Consider the following 17,987-nt stretch of genomic DNA (forward strand, 5'->3'; position numbering starts at 1 on the left):
TTGTAGTGGCGAGGAACACTGCCTTTTACCAGCGTAGGATTAGCGTTCTTCGTTAGAAAATGATAACTATCCTTCCTTCATAGTTGTAAGAGGTTTTGTTATCGGTGTTGTAAGACATGTATAATGAGATAATATTACTACGTATAGAGGAGACACTTAATTTCATGGCATGACCAACTTTTAGGTACTTTATCACTGTGTTCTCACAACTATTAATTACTGACGATACCAAGGTTACATTTTCCCAATTAGAAACGCTCCGATGGTCTTGTAATAGGCAATTTTAGCAATGATTTGTCATTTAGTACATGGTATCTTATCAGTTTTATCAACACGTGACTTATCTAAATTATTATATAACTGAAAAAATATACAAAAAAAAAACGATGTGCTGAAAGTACTTAATATGGTAAGTAGAAATAATTATAAAGCAAAAAAAATTGATAATACTTACAGTAGGTATCAATGTTAATATGTGTCTGTCATTTAAGACAATGCTGGTGAATGGATTATCATGAATAGTGGTTGAAAACTTCAAATTAAAAACACTTTTCAATCTCATCCAAAAGGAGAAAAGAATAACTTGACGAAGCCGTGGGCAAAAAGCTTGTTGTAAATAAAAAATAATTGGAACTAGCGAAGTAAAGTGTTTTATTTTTCAAGAGACTAGACCCTAGACCTAAATAGCACCAGGTTTTTTCTATACAGTATAACACTTATTAGCATAATTTTCTTAATTATGCAAAACAGAAAATGTTTAAGACGTCAGCTTATACTTAGATGCTTAAAAATACTCCTCTTTTGTTTAAAGTATTCTTCAAATTTTCTAAAAATAAAGCTCTTATTTAGCATACCTTCAAGAAAATTTTTTTTTAAATTTATTTTTGAGAACAGTGGAACGTGGATTTTGTAGTTTGTACTCTAAAATATAGTTTTACTCCATAGCGCATCACACACGGTGAAGATACCTACTATAATATTTTATGTTAAGATTCTCTAATATAAACCTTCTCTAATAATAACCTTTTTTGTAACTACATTCTTGTAAATAAATGAAATTTGAATTTGAATTTGAATTTGAAAATATTACAGTATCTTTTCTTCTAATTTCCACCAAAATTTCGGGTCATCTGTAACAGGATGGCGGTTCTACAGGGGTCTTAGTACGCAATGACAAAAAGAAAAATGATGGTCAGAACGCTGATACCGGATAACTTAAGATACTGTAATATTTTATATTAGAGAATCTTAACATAAAATATTATAGTATCTTCACCGTGTGTGATGCGCTTAAATTCCTTCATTAATTTTCATTAAATGAATTAAATCTTAATAAAAACTTGTAAAATATTGAAGGTATTCAGTAACTATAAAGGACTCTACCCACTACAACGTACTATCACAATATTATGACTGTAACAGGAAAGCTTCAAGCAAAAACATCTTTATATTGAAATGTACGAGATTATGCGCACTAGATCGTTCCGTCACCGTCTATACATTTGATACGTAATTAATACGCTCTTAGAGGGCATAGTAGTTTCTTTCCGATCCTGACACGTTCCTATTACGGTCATAGTATTTTAGCTAGTAGTAGGTAGAATATTTAACAGTTTACCAGTTAACTGCTACATTTTTGTACGACGATATGTCACATGCCGGATACGTTTCAGTACAAAGTAATCTCGGAAATCAGAAGCTCGTATGAGCGTTTTTGAGGTAAGTACTTCACGTCATACATTATTCATATATGCTATCGAGTCTCGTTTATCGGGGATATAAATGATTTATAGGTTACGAATGTTTGACACAGGTAGCGTCCAAGATGCGAAATTCATCCCTTAGGCGTTTTTAAGGTGATAAATACTCTTGAATGAATTTTAAAAGACTAGACTAGTCTTGTGTAACGAGGGTACTTTATTTATAAATATGGGTACATAAAGTGATGTTTATGAAATCTACATTCGGTGTATATTCAAAGACACGTACGTTAAGCTCTAGAGAAATGTGAATATGTAAGAAACTCGTATAAAGTGAATTATATTGACTGTCGTTGGTTCTACGAAATAAATAAAAATATGTGAAATTTAAAGTATATATTTTTTTAGTCATTAAAACCTTTGATTAATAGTGATTGGAATATATGTATACTTCCATTAAAATTTTACATTTGACGTCAAGTAGTTTTCATATTTAGTTTAAATAAATAAAAGTGCAATTCAATAGTTATGTGCTACGTAGGAAATATCATAGCGATTGTTTTTGAATTATAGGTGTAGATATTGTTTTCGAGATTTAGTATATTTTTGAAGGCTAGGATGCTCTACATATTATGCTTTTCTACAGATAGGAATTGAAACTTCAACAAATAAAAGTGTGTAACTTTTTGTAAGCTTTTGATTGCGCTGTGAGTGCAGAATTTTTGTATTTCAGATTACTTTTCGTAGTATTCTTGGCTATATTTCCACGATATAAATTTCTCGAATAGATTTAACAAATTCTGGGCATATTAAGTTTTCATAGTTATCTTGAGTCTTGACCCGCTCAAAAATTCTGGGGACAAAATAAAAAGCTCGGGCCTCGTGCTACGGTAAAATGATGAATATTTTGCAAGCTCGGTTTTTGGTTGGAAAAATATTAAATCTCATACGAAAATATTAAATCCACAGACTTTTTATGGATTAATAACATGACGGTAAATTTTAAAATATACCTATAATTATATTCTAAGAAACAATCACACATCGCTGGTATATACGTTCTATCCGCATTTTATCTGTAAAGTAATTAGGTATATGATTTTACGCACGCATCCTATTATTGATTGACACATTCGGAGTAATGACGGACATTTTTTTGCAAAAGATTATTTTATTTTATTGTAAGCTTTTATTATAGAACTTAACGAAATACGAAATAGTTTCTTAATACTTTTGCTCGAATATGATAAATACCTATTCAAATACCATCAACATTTTTAGTATAACCAAACAGTCAGGGAAAATAAGATAAACCCCGATATAGAAAACTAAGCTCGTAAATATGTTAAAATACATTTTTTATTCTATCATAGGTATTATAATATTTCTAGCTCAGATCAATTCGATGATCGGTAAAATCCTGTAATACTCAAAGCCACATTCCATAAAAGATATAACGTAATCCGAGAAAATGGTTTTTCAAGAGAATGTCTCTCGTGGCTTTTGATTTGTAGTAGGTACCTTAATGTATCAGTTTTATAACAATTGAGTTTATAGATTGGAAAACCTTGTTTTTATATTATAGAGATAGACATTGATATTGTTTTCAAGGAATCTATCCAATTATTTAATAAATTTATATATACTTATTATTATTGAAAGAAAAATAAGAAATTTCCAGAACTTTCCTGGCTCACTTTTTAATGAGGGTGAGTAGTGATCATCTCCTAGTCAAAATATATTACTAACTGGGTTTTTTAGGCATCCCATCTTTTTAAGTGAAAATCTTAGAGTAGTCATCAAGTATCCATTTTTTTGTAATCTTACAAATTTCATTTACCGTTAAAGTTGATGAAATATACAATTTTATTTTAATTGTTTCGAGTAAAGACCGCGTTATTTGTTATGTTAAATGCTTTATATATTATTTTATAAAAGTTTTAATTAATGCTTTAAAGATGTTCTAATAATTTAAGTTTCAGTTGAGAAATTGTAATTTAATATTCTACTGAGGATAGTTGGATATTAAATTACTCAAACAAGAGTTTTTAGGCCTGTTTACTAAAAATTAGATTATATCGATATTCACTAAAATAATAAAAATTGAAAAAATCTAAACATGAAGATCATTTTGTGGTATAAAAACAATTATTTTAATAGAAAGATATTTTCTAGTAAAAAGTAATCGGCCCACGCTTTATATCGGATTAAAGTATCCTCAGAAATAATAAACAATATTGAATAAATACCAAAATATCTTTTATGCCTCGCAGAATATTTCTTGATAGGAAAATTTTCCAAACAATTTTCTTTGCCAGCTTTTAATTATTAATATGTTTTTATTTTCGGATAAAAATATTTTGTGGTTGTCACTTGACAACCAGTAGTGAGCAGCGGACCTTTAAAAGATATCTTTACCTATTAATAATCCAAAAGAAAATTGAATTGGATTTATTATCTATGAATAATATTCAATTATCCTGATAAAACAATATCACACAAAATGAAATGAAACAAAATTAAATTGTTGAATTTTAATGTTGTTGTAACACGAATGCTAGAAATATTTCACATAATTAATTTTATACAAAATAAATCGACATTATCATACAGATATTGTATGAAGAATATAATATATTTCTGCCAGGGCGACCTAATGATGATTACCGCCATTCACGAGTTGAAATAGTTTTTAAGGAATTAGGGTAAGTAGGTATCATGTCGACCCTACTCATCGAATATTATAAAGAGGTTAAAGGTAAGTATCCTTGTAATGACGTCACTGTGATATATTTTCATTTTATTAGTAAAAATATATTTAAAAACTTAATACCCAAATCGTAAAATCAGAAACAAACTTTATTGTTTCGTCCTGAACATACCTCCGTGGTTTTTTTGTTAAGCCGGATATGTATTAGAATTTATATTTATAAATTATAATTATTTACGTAGTATAAGAAATAACACACGAGGGCGGGTTAAATATTAGTTTGAATGTAATAAGAATGTACTGCGATTCTACACAGATACCTAATTGATGTAGGTAGTTGATAACAAAACGCAGCAAGTCTACGACTATTAGCAAAGTGAGGGTAGTTGGGTCAAACGTCGTATAAACAACGTCCGAGCCCCTAGGCACGATTCGTACGAATGCGCCACGAGTCAAAGGAAAGCGGCAATTTATAGTACTCGACAGCTAAGCATGTTCAGACATAAAATAATGACAACTACATTGACATTCATCCACAAAAATATTAAATTAAAAGTTACGTCTAACAGTAGTAATTTTTATTGAAAGCATCAACAAAAATAGACAGGAAAACAATATTTTAACAAAAGAGACATAATATCATCATAGCTCGAAGCCTTATTCTGAAGGTTTATTATTTTAGATATTATCTCATTACAATTGAAATAGATCTTGTTAATTTGTCATTTGATAGAACGAAATAATATCTACAAATTTTAGAACAAATTATAGCTACTAAATAAATGATTAGACATTTATTATTTGCAATTTGATAACACGAAATAATGATATCTACCATTCTAAGAACAGATATAATAATAAATAAATAGATAATTATAATTTGGAATCTTATAAGGCGAAATAATATCCACCAATCTAAGCTATAAATAATAAATAGATATTATTATTTGAAATTTGATAGCCCGAAATAATATACCTACCAATAATAATATATATGTAGTTATAACAAATAAGGTCTCTCGGGAATCGTTGAGTAATTCTCAGAAGGCGAGGTGCTACGGATAAGTTAGCAATGTTGTTAACAAATAACTGTCAATTACGCTAGCTAAACGTTTGAACTCTAGTCTAGATCTTTGAATACATATTTGATGTCTAGATTGTGTTTTTAGGTCACTGTGTAAGGCATAATATAGATCTATAAAAATTGAATAAAATGTTTCTTAATTCTAATATAAACTGTATTACAAAGCTACTTAGTATAATGTTTCACAAATAACAAGAAATCAAAGCTATAATCACCTATAATTTAACAAAGTGAAAATAAACACGAATCATACTTTAATAAAAATAGGTATGCCTAATTTATAAATACAATCTACTAAGTATAGGATCGTTTCATTATAGATTATATCTTTTAAATGCCAAAAAGTAAAACTAAATAACAATAAAACTAAATTTTGCTACATAGTCAAAATTGAGACAATCATAATTGCCTCATTCGTGTTATTAGCATAGGTCACGATATTTACGTTTATTTGTCTATGTAGTAGTTAGGTAATGTTATGTAGGAGGCTTTCGATTATTCATGCTCTATTTAGTTTGAATGATAAATTTTCTTTATTAAACCAATAGTAGTTTATTTGCTTTAATGATGGATATCTACCAGTTTTATGAATATTGTATGTTGAAAAAATAAAGTAGGTGTATAATATTTGGTTATGTTGGTAGTCTACAATAAATTATGTTTAAAGCGTTACTTTAGCGTTATTTGAATGATATTTTGCATAGAGTTTTCAATATTCCTTAACACATTTCAACGATAACACAACAAACAATCCTTCCATTTCGTAAGATTAATTGTGTTGTATGCATTCAACAACTTATAATAAACAGCACAATGGGTTCAGGAAAATCTAAAACGTATTATCCAAACGACAACCTTTCTTTGGGACACAATAGCACACGTGTCTCAATAAGAGGAAATTCCTCTACAGTGAGGGGTTAATTCAATTGTATACAGGGAAAGAGAATTGCACTGGTCATTTCCTTGTCGACTCGGTTTATTAATTTGGCTGTTTATTACAACATTAGGTTGAACTGTATCATAGATAGAGAACTATATCTTTGTAGTATGTAGTTAATTCTCGTGTTATGTATGTATCGAAGAGGTAGTAAAGTATTTTTTACATGTTACATTTATATTATGTGCGAATTCAATTAAAAACTATCTTATTCAATATGTGTACATAATTATCTATTCATTCGTTTATTGGTTAAATGTATTTATCGACAGATAAACATAATATAAAAACCTCAAAAAACTGCCGCCGCCTATTGCCACATTTATAATAACATAAAGGTAACAAAATTCTCTTGCACGCATCTTAATACTAAATCAACAAAATATAATAATAAAATAATATTGCGCAAGCACCGACAATAGAACCAAACAAGGTACCTTGGGGCAATAAATCTCTTCTAAAACCAGGTGCGGAAAACAGCGGATTAGGACGAGGTACATCCTCATAAAAGTTGGATAAGATTACTCAGATAACATTATTGAATGTTGGGAATAGTATGGGATTACTTTTTATATTTAGAGTATATATCGGGCTGGACGTTAGGTCTGTACTGGGGTTATTTCGTAATTTCCCATAGGAACAAAACTCGTCGACACCTAACGTAATTATTTAAGATAATGGCACCCTCCCATTGCTACTGTAGCTAAGGCCTTGGTCTCATCTAACTTCATACAATTTATTCGATTTACTTGATTGTTGGAAATGGATTTTTTAATGACAGCATTTATTTCTTGCAAGATACAGGTCAAGGTTTTAAGATATAATTTTATTGCAATATACGAAATTTGTTAATTTTCCGAAGCTGTTATCAGCTATGTAGAGAGATTAAATTATATTCTTTTAATTTATTTATTTTATGAGCTGCAAAGTTTACATTGATTACTGACTGAAATAATTAAACATTTCCACTGAAAAGTTAACTAACTTATGAAGAAATATTTCGCTACAATTCAATTAAAAAAAGGTTATTAATTGGAACATCATTCATACCTTAGCACATTAGCAATAAAAGCGGTAACTGCATTAAAAAAAATATTTATATTTTTTACACAGATTTCGTTGGATTTTGAATCGAAGGTTTTTACGATAGTACAATAGTTTGCACTATTCTCTGAAACTACACGTTCGCAAAACCAAAGCATATGTTTGCAAAAGCTCTACAAATATTGGCTTTATAGGGTTCGTATACGTGACTCTTTTCTCTTATGGGTTAATTAAATGCCCAGTTTGTAAATAAACGATGACACAATGTATGTAATTTTAGAAGAGTTTTCTCTTGGCTGTGAGATGTGAGCTCTATATAAATAATGAACCCCTATTTCCCCTTGGTCACAGCATCACGCGTAAACGCCTGGACCGTTTTCGATAATTCTTAGCTTGGTGTGTTCGTTATTGTCAGGAGAAGGATTTTATGATAGAAAATCTCAAAAAAATTTGCGCCTACAAATAAAAAATTCGAAAACTTAACGGCTATTTAAGCTTCACGGGTTTGACAATTCGCGCGAAGACAGGACAATCGGGTACAACTAGTAGTTAATAATCCACAGGGTAGACTTCTCAAGACAATATACTAAGTACCTAACTACAAGTACAAATATGTATCTTGTAAGATACGATACCACAATAAATCTCATATTATTATTAATACAGACCATATTAAGTAAATTACATGTTAGAATGTATCTCTATCTTTTTAGGTTTGAACTTTGACATACTCAAACTCAAACTCAAAACATTTATTTATTCAATTAGACTTCTTTTAGAAGCACTTTCGAATCGCCATTACATATTTTTAACATTTACAACGTTAAAGTTTAATCGATTTCATAAGTCGTGAGGGTCATCTTATTTTTTTGATAAACTACACGTCAAAAACAAAATAAATACTGTTACGTCGATTTGATTATTTATTTATAATTCAAGAAAAAGAACAAGGAGAGATTTTTAAGATATTAACAATTTTATTAATAGAACTTATATTGAAACTTATAGATAGTATGGTCTGGTTTCGACATGGTCAAAATTAACTTTACAAATATCCTATTTTTATTCTAGTATGAAACGTTCCTTATACAAACCGTATATTTAGATTTAAATATTAAATTAATATGACACCGGCGTTGATTCATTAAAAAAGATGGAATTTTAACTTTAATCTCAACTTTTACGTAGTTTGGTTTATGACACCGCTGATGGCCTACATTTTACGTAAAATTATTTAGTTGAAAATATGAACTTTAGAGTGTAGAAATAAACTATTCAGTATTCTGTACTTCATATATTTACGAGAATTTAATTATTTAGAATACACATAACTTGATACATATGACTTGAGATAAAATTATCCATCCTTAAAAATTTAGGTAATTCCCGATTGAATAATTTTAATATCGATGCATTTTTTTGCTTTTCAATGAAAACGAAACATACTCAATTAACTTCGTCATGATTAAATTGAACAAAGATTATTAACTTTTGCTTGCTTTTATGCAAATTGTACAAAGTAAGAGAAGATTCATGCAACTCGATCCACAGAACTTTATAACATTGAACCCTTTCTCGGATTCATAAGGATTTATTCTCAAGATAGTTGAATGTTTCGTAACTTTGTTAATGCGAATAAGATGGGTTTCACTTGAGCGTTATTAATTGGATTTTCTTAAATATTAGATTACGAACATGTTGCAAGCTTTAACAATCTTGTTATTTATTATGAATGGGTTTTCAGCGCTGTCTTGTTAAAATCAAACACTTAATTTGCAATAATTAATCTCTTTGCATAAAAAAGAATTTTAATATCAAGAACTTGGGTTCATCAAAAGTAAAAATACTCAGCTTTAATCAAAACTGGAAAATAAGACTATTAATTAGAAGTTTAAATATAAACAAAACACTACTATATTCTCTATTGCTCTGAAGCAAAAATATTGTCAGCGACGTAGAAAAAATGATTATTAGAGCTTGTAAAATATAACGGCAACACTAAATATAGACTTGAGCTATTTAAGACCCGGCTCATTTCTCGGATGGTTATTGCGTAATAATTCAGTAACCATAAGATCTTTACTGCCTATGAATCTCTTAGTCACTCTTTATGACATGCTTAGATATAGTTAATCTTTCAATATAATGCATTCCTCGGGAACTAGAAGAAGGAATTTTGATGTGCATAATGCATAGCTTTTCTGGTTTTATATTCAATTTTAATGTCTTGGGTAAAACGTATAAATTTAATTCATATACGTTTATAAGATGTGGTAGATGCTTGTGGTAATAATATTTATATTACCACAAGCATAGTCAAAAATATAACATACATTCTAAACGACTCTGTGCGATGTTTTAGGATTGGCTAAACTTTATTATCACTAGTCTTACCTACTTCAAAAATTTGTACATACGGAGATTAATTATCGATAACTTATAAATAATATAATTTTAAGAGCAAATCAGCTTAATCATCAATCAAACAGCAAATCAGCTTAAACGAAGTGAAGTCAAAGTCGTCAGCAATTTCATCATTAACCTTTCAATAAAATAAATACGGTTAAGTTTCATTAGTAAAACAAATATTCAAGAAACAATAGCTTTTCCTTATAATTAACAAGTATAATGTCAAATATGCGGTAACGTATACGTATGTAGTGGTATTCCATCATACTCCATTCTAATTTCTAATAATTTGTTAGCGGTAAGGTAATAAATTATGAAAATGACTAGAAACTGGGAGTTATATTGTGACGGATAAATTGAGTGGCCATTATTTTTAAGTCTACGTTAGTTAGGCACGTTATGCATTGCTTATTATGTAAGCTTAAATTGCAAATGAAGGAAAAGTTTGCGTTTGCTTGAGAACATTTTTGTTTGTTTGTTTTAAACCCTGAAAATATTGGGCCGTTTTGAAGTTTTTTCCATTAGAAAGCTACATTATTTTCGAGGCTATTAAAAACTTGTACAAATTGTATTTTTAACTATTGCTTCGTTCTCTTAGTGTTAATGATTAGGTATTATAAAGTTTGATAAATAATATACGTATAGCAAATAGCAATCACTCCAATTAAATATTATGTAGATTGTAGGTTTAAGATATTATTTTCATTTTAAAGTATAAAATCTACATAATATATAAAACACAAAGATATTATATAATACGCAAATATTACGTTTTGGTTAAAGCCATTTCACAAAGTTTTTTAATAACAGACGCGCAGATATTTTTGGAAATATTTCACCCCAGATATGACGCCTTTTGATAGGCGTCTAATGAAGTTAAAATTGACTTCAGCTTATGTTAAAAACAAGTAAAAAAATCAGGTGTTTTGCTTATATTTTAGACTTAAAATAGAACAGGACAAATGGCACATTTATTACAGTGCCTAAATTTATAATTTATCTGTTATTGGACATCTGACAAATACTTTTTATATCACTCTTTTGACATGATAAACCAAACCATTTAAAAATGTAAATAGAATGAAAATAGGATCGCTTGAACCATTAATATTTTATTGGAATTAAGTAGTCAAGATACTTACGTAGTAATTCAAAGTAGAAATTCAGTTTCAAAATTCAATTTAATTGCGTTTTAAATAACAAATTCCAATCATCCGCAAAAGAAAATTTAACGGTACAATGTTTATATCGACCTTTTTCATACAAATCATTCCAACGGATTGATTATAACTGTTCAGTCGAGTTCAGTATTCCGGGTTTTCGAAATTTTGATTGAAATGCAAATCGCTACAAATGGATTGTCGTAATCGCAGCGATGGAAACAAAGTCGTAAAATTCCTGTTTATAACGTTAGTTTATTGTAAGAAAATATGTTTAAATAAATAACACTCATATTTAAAAGGTTATAATTAAAAATCTGATTCAGTTAAAGGTTAATGATTTGAGAATTAAGTAGTTACTGAAAGCATAAATAAAATATTCATGTAGATATCGCATTTTATTACGACCATAATATAATAATGCTCCTTCTCACAATGGCATAAATATTTTGTGTGTATTTACCAAGTATTAACTATAATATAATAGGATAGCCGATTCTCTATTCTCGAGTTATAAGTGGTGTAACTAACTCTCCTTTCTTTTATATATAGCCGAATAAAATACCTTCCCTTTGTAATACGATATGATTTAACCACACAAATAAACTAACCACTATAAATCAATTTTGCTATTGAATATGTGGCAAGTAAATAATAGTTTTGGCAATAATGTTATTTTACACCCAGATACTGAACTGAATATTTAATACTAGATTCCCGGAGCTATCTCACAGATCTCTGTTGAACTTCTCGAAGTTTCCCGGTCGATGTAACTTCAAATAACAACGGTTATCTTGACTGTGATCATCGGTAGCTTCAGCTAAATATTGTATAACATTAAATAGTGGAATGACCTAAAATAATTGTAAGTAATTCCTAACTTATATAGACTACTTGTTTCTTAATGAATAAATAAACATTTATTAATTGATTAAATGAAGAATTTTTATGTCATTTAGACATTATCTTCAACATAATATACTGAGAAACGGGTGGACAAGATTGAACATTTAAAATTTTTGTATATTTATCAAATAGCAGGCGATGTAAAACGTGCATACATTTAAAAATTAATAAGATAGTGTAAGTGCTGGCGTTAAAAAGTTCACATTCGTTAAGGTTCTAAAATAACGCACTAAGAGCGTTCTCATTTCATGAAATGAGATGAGTAGATACGGTAAATTTAGAAATGTAGATTCAGCTTTCGTTCGTAAAATAATTTGATGGAGGTTCTTAATACCTCTTAATATAAGCACATCTTAATTTGCGGATAATGACAAGATGATGGTCGAGATAATATTATGATTTTTTAAATTTATTTCAATAGTGCTTGCGTTATTTTCGTTTGATCTCGCTTCGCAATAAATTCGAATAGTCTTGTGTGTGAGAAAAATAATGACTAAGAAACTTTGAGATAGTTATTTTTAATGAATATTACTTTTAATATAAACTAAGCAATATAATTTTGTGTGTTTTTATTTAACTAAAGTGCTAAAAAGTTTCAGTGTAATGTGTTGTATAGATACTGGAAATAAATAAAACAAATATTGAGTCCTTGAATACAGACTAAGGTCAGAGACAACAGTGATTTTATGAAGTCATAAAATCACCAGCTTCTCTGACCGTTGTCAGAAATACGTACGTGCTAAATTGAAGATAATGATTAAGTATAATATTATAACACCGCAGAGTTAAGTTTTTGAATATTTAAAAAGTTCTCGCAGTTATAGTTCTCGCAATTAAAATATAAACCCTAAAAATACTTTAAAAACTAGGTAATTTATAACTTTTTTTATTAAAAGTTTAATATCTGACATATTATAAGTGGATAGTTATTAAAACCTCTATAAAATTTATCGCGTATGTAATAACTGATGGATACTAATAGCGGTAAGAGGATTACTTCAAGTCTATAATGGTCACGTGAACTAAGCCCACATACCACTAGAACATTATACCGTTAAATATAATAGGTCACTAAACCGCATAATACTGTTTGAAATAAGATTTGCATAACGTAACATACCAAAGACGAACCATTGCATGTTTATTTTCATCCGTATTATACCTTTGCATTTCCTTTTAGTGTTCTACGACAAAGTGTCGAAAATATAGTCATCTCTTTCACACGTACGTGAAAAATCATGAAAAGCTTTCCGTTTCGTGGGCGCGAATTTCAGAACGTAGAGAAAGCTTTCAGTTATTCAGTCCGCGTTCGTGCGGCACGGCGAACGGATGTATGTACGCCGTCTGTATTAAATTTCGCACAGTATTCGAAACTCGCTCGTTATCTCCACGAGCGATTTTGCTTCAAAAAACAAAGCTACACATATCTATGATTAAAAAAGTGCTATCTTATTACTTTATAAGTTATATCGCTAAAGCAATTTATTTAAAAGCAGCGGCCGATCGTAAGTGGATGTGTTTGTGATGGATTCGAGGTACCTATAAACTTTTGTTCGCTCTCCTAAGCCTTTTGTGTTTTAGGACAAATTATTTAACCCTTATAGTAAACCCTTACAACCCATTGGTCCAAAAAAGTGACTTAAACAACGTACAATATCGATACAATTCATATCCTATTTGTAAATTTATTTATTAAATATTCGAGTGTGTGGACCAAAGTTTGGAAAACTGTATATATTTTTCGGAAAAGTGTATATTGTAGTGTAGTGTGTACATAGTTGGTGTTACCTATGTAGGTCAAGACACTTGAAAACTTATAATCGACGATTTCTGATCGATATCGTGTAACATATCAGGTGAGACTAATGTTCATTTGTCGGTCCTTTGGTTTATTGATTTATGTTATGTCAATTATTCACACATTGTGATTCTTTTCTTTTATTCTTGCGTGAACTTTTAGTAACTTTTCAAAAAGTTTAGCTGTGTGAAAAAGATCTATTTTGTGTAAAGTTTTCTGAAGTATTTTAGCAATCTTTGGTGTAGTAGTATGTAGTTATTATTAAAATAATAAAATATATTGCTGTCTTATATTTCTCTACAATTTAAGGCTTACGAAAATATTTAAACGGTATAAACATAATATTTAATTGTTTATACCGTTCGCGTGATCGACGTTGGACATTGCCTACGCCTAAATAATAGAAAAATATCATAACATCATTTTAATTTTAACTAAGTCGACCAAATGTTTATTTTTTTAACATAAATAATACGTTTCATAATTATTATAGCTATATTACTATCTATAAAAGTTCTCCATAAGAACCTACACGCACTACGAAGTGTTTAAAACAAAAAAGTTCAAGGCAAAGTCTTTCCACAGAAATATTTTTTTTTCAAACGCAACTTAGCTAAGTGTCTGAGTACATTTACACCAATTTAGATCCCTTTCGTAATAAGAAGAAAAAATTGAAAATACGATTTCTCTTCCTATTCAATGCAGACTTTTATGAGAAACATATAAAACCCTTTCAATTCATCATATTGAATTCAAGAGTCACGTGCATATTTCCCGGAGCATTTGTCCGTTCCATAATAAAACTGTTTGAGTTTTATTTAGAAGGATCACAATTATGACCCTTTTCCGTATCATGGATACGCAACCTCGGCTAATTTTGGTCAAGCTTTCAAATGCTTATGTTTCAACAATATGATATACATATTTTATTAATGTTTAGAGCTTTGTATCGCTTCGGGGTATGACAAATATAATTTGAATTTTGAGAATGTTTTAATAAGCTTGCATTATGTGATTTTGAAATGAATTATAATATTTACATAGAAATTACACTATGCGTATAATGTGGATAATATGCCAATATTATCCACACATCAAAAATAGCATCAGAATTTATAACATACTAGCGGTCCGCCCCGGCTTCGCCCGTGGTACCTACATGTTTAAACTATCCTATCTCTCAAGTTGGATCGAACTGCACATGGTGTGCGAATTTTATTATAATCGGCTAAGTTGTTTAGGAGTCCATTGAGGACAAACATTGTGACACGAGATTTATATATATTAAGATTATACAGGTTTGAGAATATTTTTTGAGTTCAGAATCATCATTATTTTCAAAAACTGTTTAAAAGTTTTCACATTTATGCTTTGTTAAATTCTAAAGATACAACGGAAAATTTTGCCACAAAAGCAAACACGAAAACAGTATTTTGCCAATCAAATGGTTAACGTATAGATCACCCAAAACACATTACCCTAATGTAATCACTAGACATCGGATTATATGCATTTGCATATTTGCATATGCAAATGCATAAAACTCTCTAATTACGGCGTTAGTGCATATTTTAGCCTTTTTCCCCAATCGTGCATATTTCGATAAGTAGCGGGAGTTTTGATTGGTTGACTAACCTTTATTAGCCAATCAGAACGCTCAGCGAGTAAACAAACCCTATTTTGGCATGGCAAAAAATTACAAAATGGGCTCCATTTTAAGTAAATTTTAAGCCATTCAAAATAGGGCTAGATTACCCTTTTGGGGCTAAAAACTTAAAACACGGGTTGAATTCCAAAAAAAGGCTGCTAGATTTAGCCCGGAAAGGTCTAAGGTGGCAACACTGGGCGCGCGGGTGACAAACGTCACAAATTTGTGCTCGCAAAATTTGGTAAAAAATGCTTAATTGTATATTGGCACAAAAACTATACTTAATTTCAAGAAAATTTCACTGTTTTTGATTAAAATATATAAAAATAATAAAGGTTTTTTGATTTTGTATTGTGCATATTTTAGGCATATCAGTCGTTTTTAGTGCATATTTCGGCCTTTTTTAGTGCATATTTGCATGCATATTTTGGCATTTTGTTAGTGCATATAATCCGATGTCTAGTAATCACACTAACAGCTAAAACTGCAAATGTACCTACAATCTACATCCTTCATTAGCAAAGCTGTCAACGAATATTCGGGATCTAATTTTCTTAGTTACTTACTTACTTCTTCCATCAGGTATTTACCATTCGTTACGAAGTGTCATGCATGAATGATCATTTAACTTTATGCTTGACTAGCAGTCCGCCCCGGCTTTGCCCGTGGTATATACGTTTTCTCTCCATAAGAAACATCCTCGTACTTCAAGGAATATTATTAGAAAATAATTATCGAAATCGGTCCATCCCTTCACGCGTGATATGACCAAGGAAAAAGTTATTCATTTTTATTTATAGACTAGATTTCCGCCCGCGGCTTCGCCCGCGTTTTCAAAGGAAAATCCGCATAGGTCCCGTTCCCGTGGGATTTCCGGGATAAAACCTATCCTATGTGTTAATCCAAGTTACCCTCTATATGTGTGCTAAATTTCATTCTAATCGGTTCAGTAGTTTTTACGTGAAAGAGTAACAAACATCCATACATCCATACATCCATACGTACAAATTTTCGCCTTTATAATAGTATTAAGATTAAGATATGAATGACATGCAAACTACGTACTGATAGCTTATTGACTTGCCTTTCAATTTTCTATCCTGTAATGATAACTGAAGGTAATATTATGATCTTTGATCGGTGCATGACATGCAAAACTTCGAGTGTATCACGCATTATATTCAGGCTGGACGTGAATTGTAAAAACGCATGATCAGATTTTTTCGGTCACTCATGCAGCATGACAATTCAAAAACCGCATGTCATGCTTGCATTACCGTCTAGAGGCGCCTTAACGTGTTAAACATTGTACGTCATTTGTAATTAACATGTGTAATTATCTCGTAGAAATGTTAAACAAATTTCATAAGGAATTGAGGCAAAATGTGTTTGAAACTTGAGCGATTTCTTCCGCCCTGGTTACTTTGAGAAAGGGTAAAACGCAATAAAGGATCTTCTTTGATATCGCTTCTGATATTATATTATTTGGATATCCGAAGATTTTTCTCGTGATTGCGTTGTTTCAAATTATAAATGAAATATCCCTTTATCCTGTTATTTGAATCTCTTTGAAAATATTTTTCTAATATGTCAGATTAATAAGTTTTATTAGAAACTTTTAGTATAAAACGTGATATTCGTGTGTTATCTATATTAAATTATAGTTTTCATAAACGCGTCAAATATGAACCAAATAACGAGATAACCGCTCCCCTCCAATTAAAAAACAATTCATTAGCAATCCATTACTGGTACGAAGGTCACTTCTGGAAAAACAATTATCGAATAATCGATATCGAACAGTAACTGATAAATTATGTGGAACCACACATTTAGAGGTTGCATTTTAACCTATTTCTTTGAATAAAAGTTCCTGACTTGTATATTTATTTATTTATTTAATATCAATCCTTTATTGCACTTAAAGAGAATAAAAAATGCGCTTAAAGATAGCTTAAACTAAGTACAAACGGCGGTCTTATCGCTTGAGAGCGATTTCTTCCTTACAACCTTGAAATTTTTGCGGCAATTTTTATAGAAATGTAATAAATGTTTTCAATGATATAACTAAATGTGCTATGACGTAATAAGTTATTTTATCTACAAAGGTCTACTGAATTTTATAATTATGTATATAAAACACGAAATTAAAAAAAATATACTTCATAGCGTAAATGTCTGGTTATAAAAATGTTAAATTCGAATAAACTTAAAGTCTAAGGTCGACCTAGTTTACGTGTTGATTTTAAATACTTAGGTTTTAAAATGTATATAAATAACAATTTTACTTTATTTGTGTGCTAATTAATGAATGTTTTTTTATAATATTTTTTATACAAATTGTTTCATAATACATACATATATAATACAATGATGACTAAGAATGGACAATGAATAAGTTATTTTTTTTAATCTGTGTTTGAGGTTGACTGGAGTCCGATTTGATCATATTATAAAAGTTCATCAATCTGTCAAAAGACAAACCTTTCTGGCTTTGTGATGGCGTAGTACCAAAGTATTTACCTAATAGATAGTAGTTATTAACATGTTCTGTTGAATTCTAGTACTAAAAAATGATAAATAATAGTACT

The 17,987-nt window shown here is 29.8% G+C and overlaps 2 protein-coding genes across 4 annotated transcripts in view; one reads left to right on the forward strand and one right to left on the reverse strand.

The window, feature by feature from the left end:
- The window catches only part of LOC149480033 (uncharacterized), a 33,859-nt gene that overhangs the window by 13,321 nt on the left and 2,551 nt on the right, over positions 1-17,987 (reverse strand). The gene's annotated exons all lie outside the window — the stretch shown is intronic.
- Positions 13,269-17,987, forward strand: part of SK (small conductance calcium-activated potassium channel) — a 219,463-nt gene continuing 214,744 nt past the window's right edge. For all 3 annotated transcript variants that reach the window (XM_089707199.1, XM_089707200.1, XM_089707201.1), the window contains exon 1: positions 13,269-13,806. The gene's annotated coding sequence lies outside the window, so the exon portion shown is untranslated. The remainder of the gene's footprint in view (positions 13,807-17,987) is intronic.

Source organism: Colias philodice, chromosome 19 (assembly GCF_061535455.1).
Source record: "Colias philodice isolate Cphi_HAF_F1 chromosome 19, ilColPhil1 Martin Lab GWU primary, whole genome shotgun sequence".
Lineage (NCBI taxonomy): Eukaryota > Metazoa > Arthropoda > Insecta > Lepidoptera > Pieridae > Colias > Colias philodice.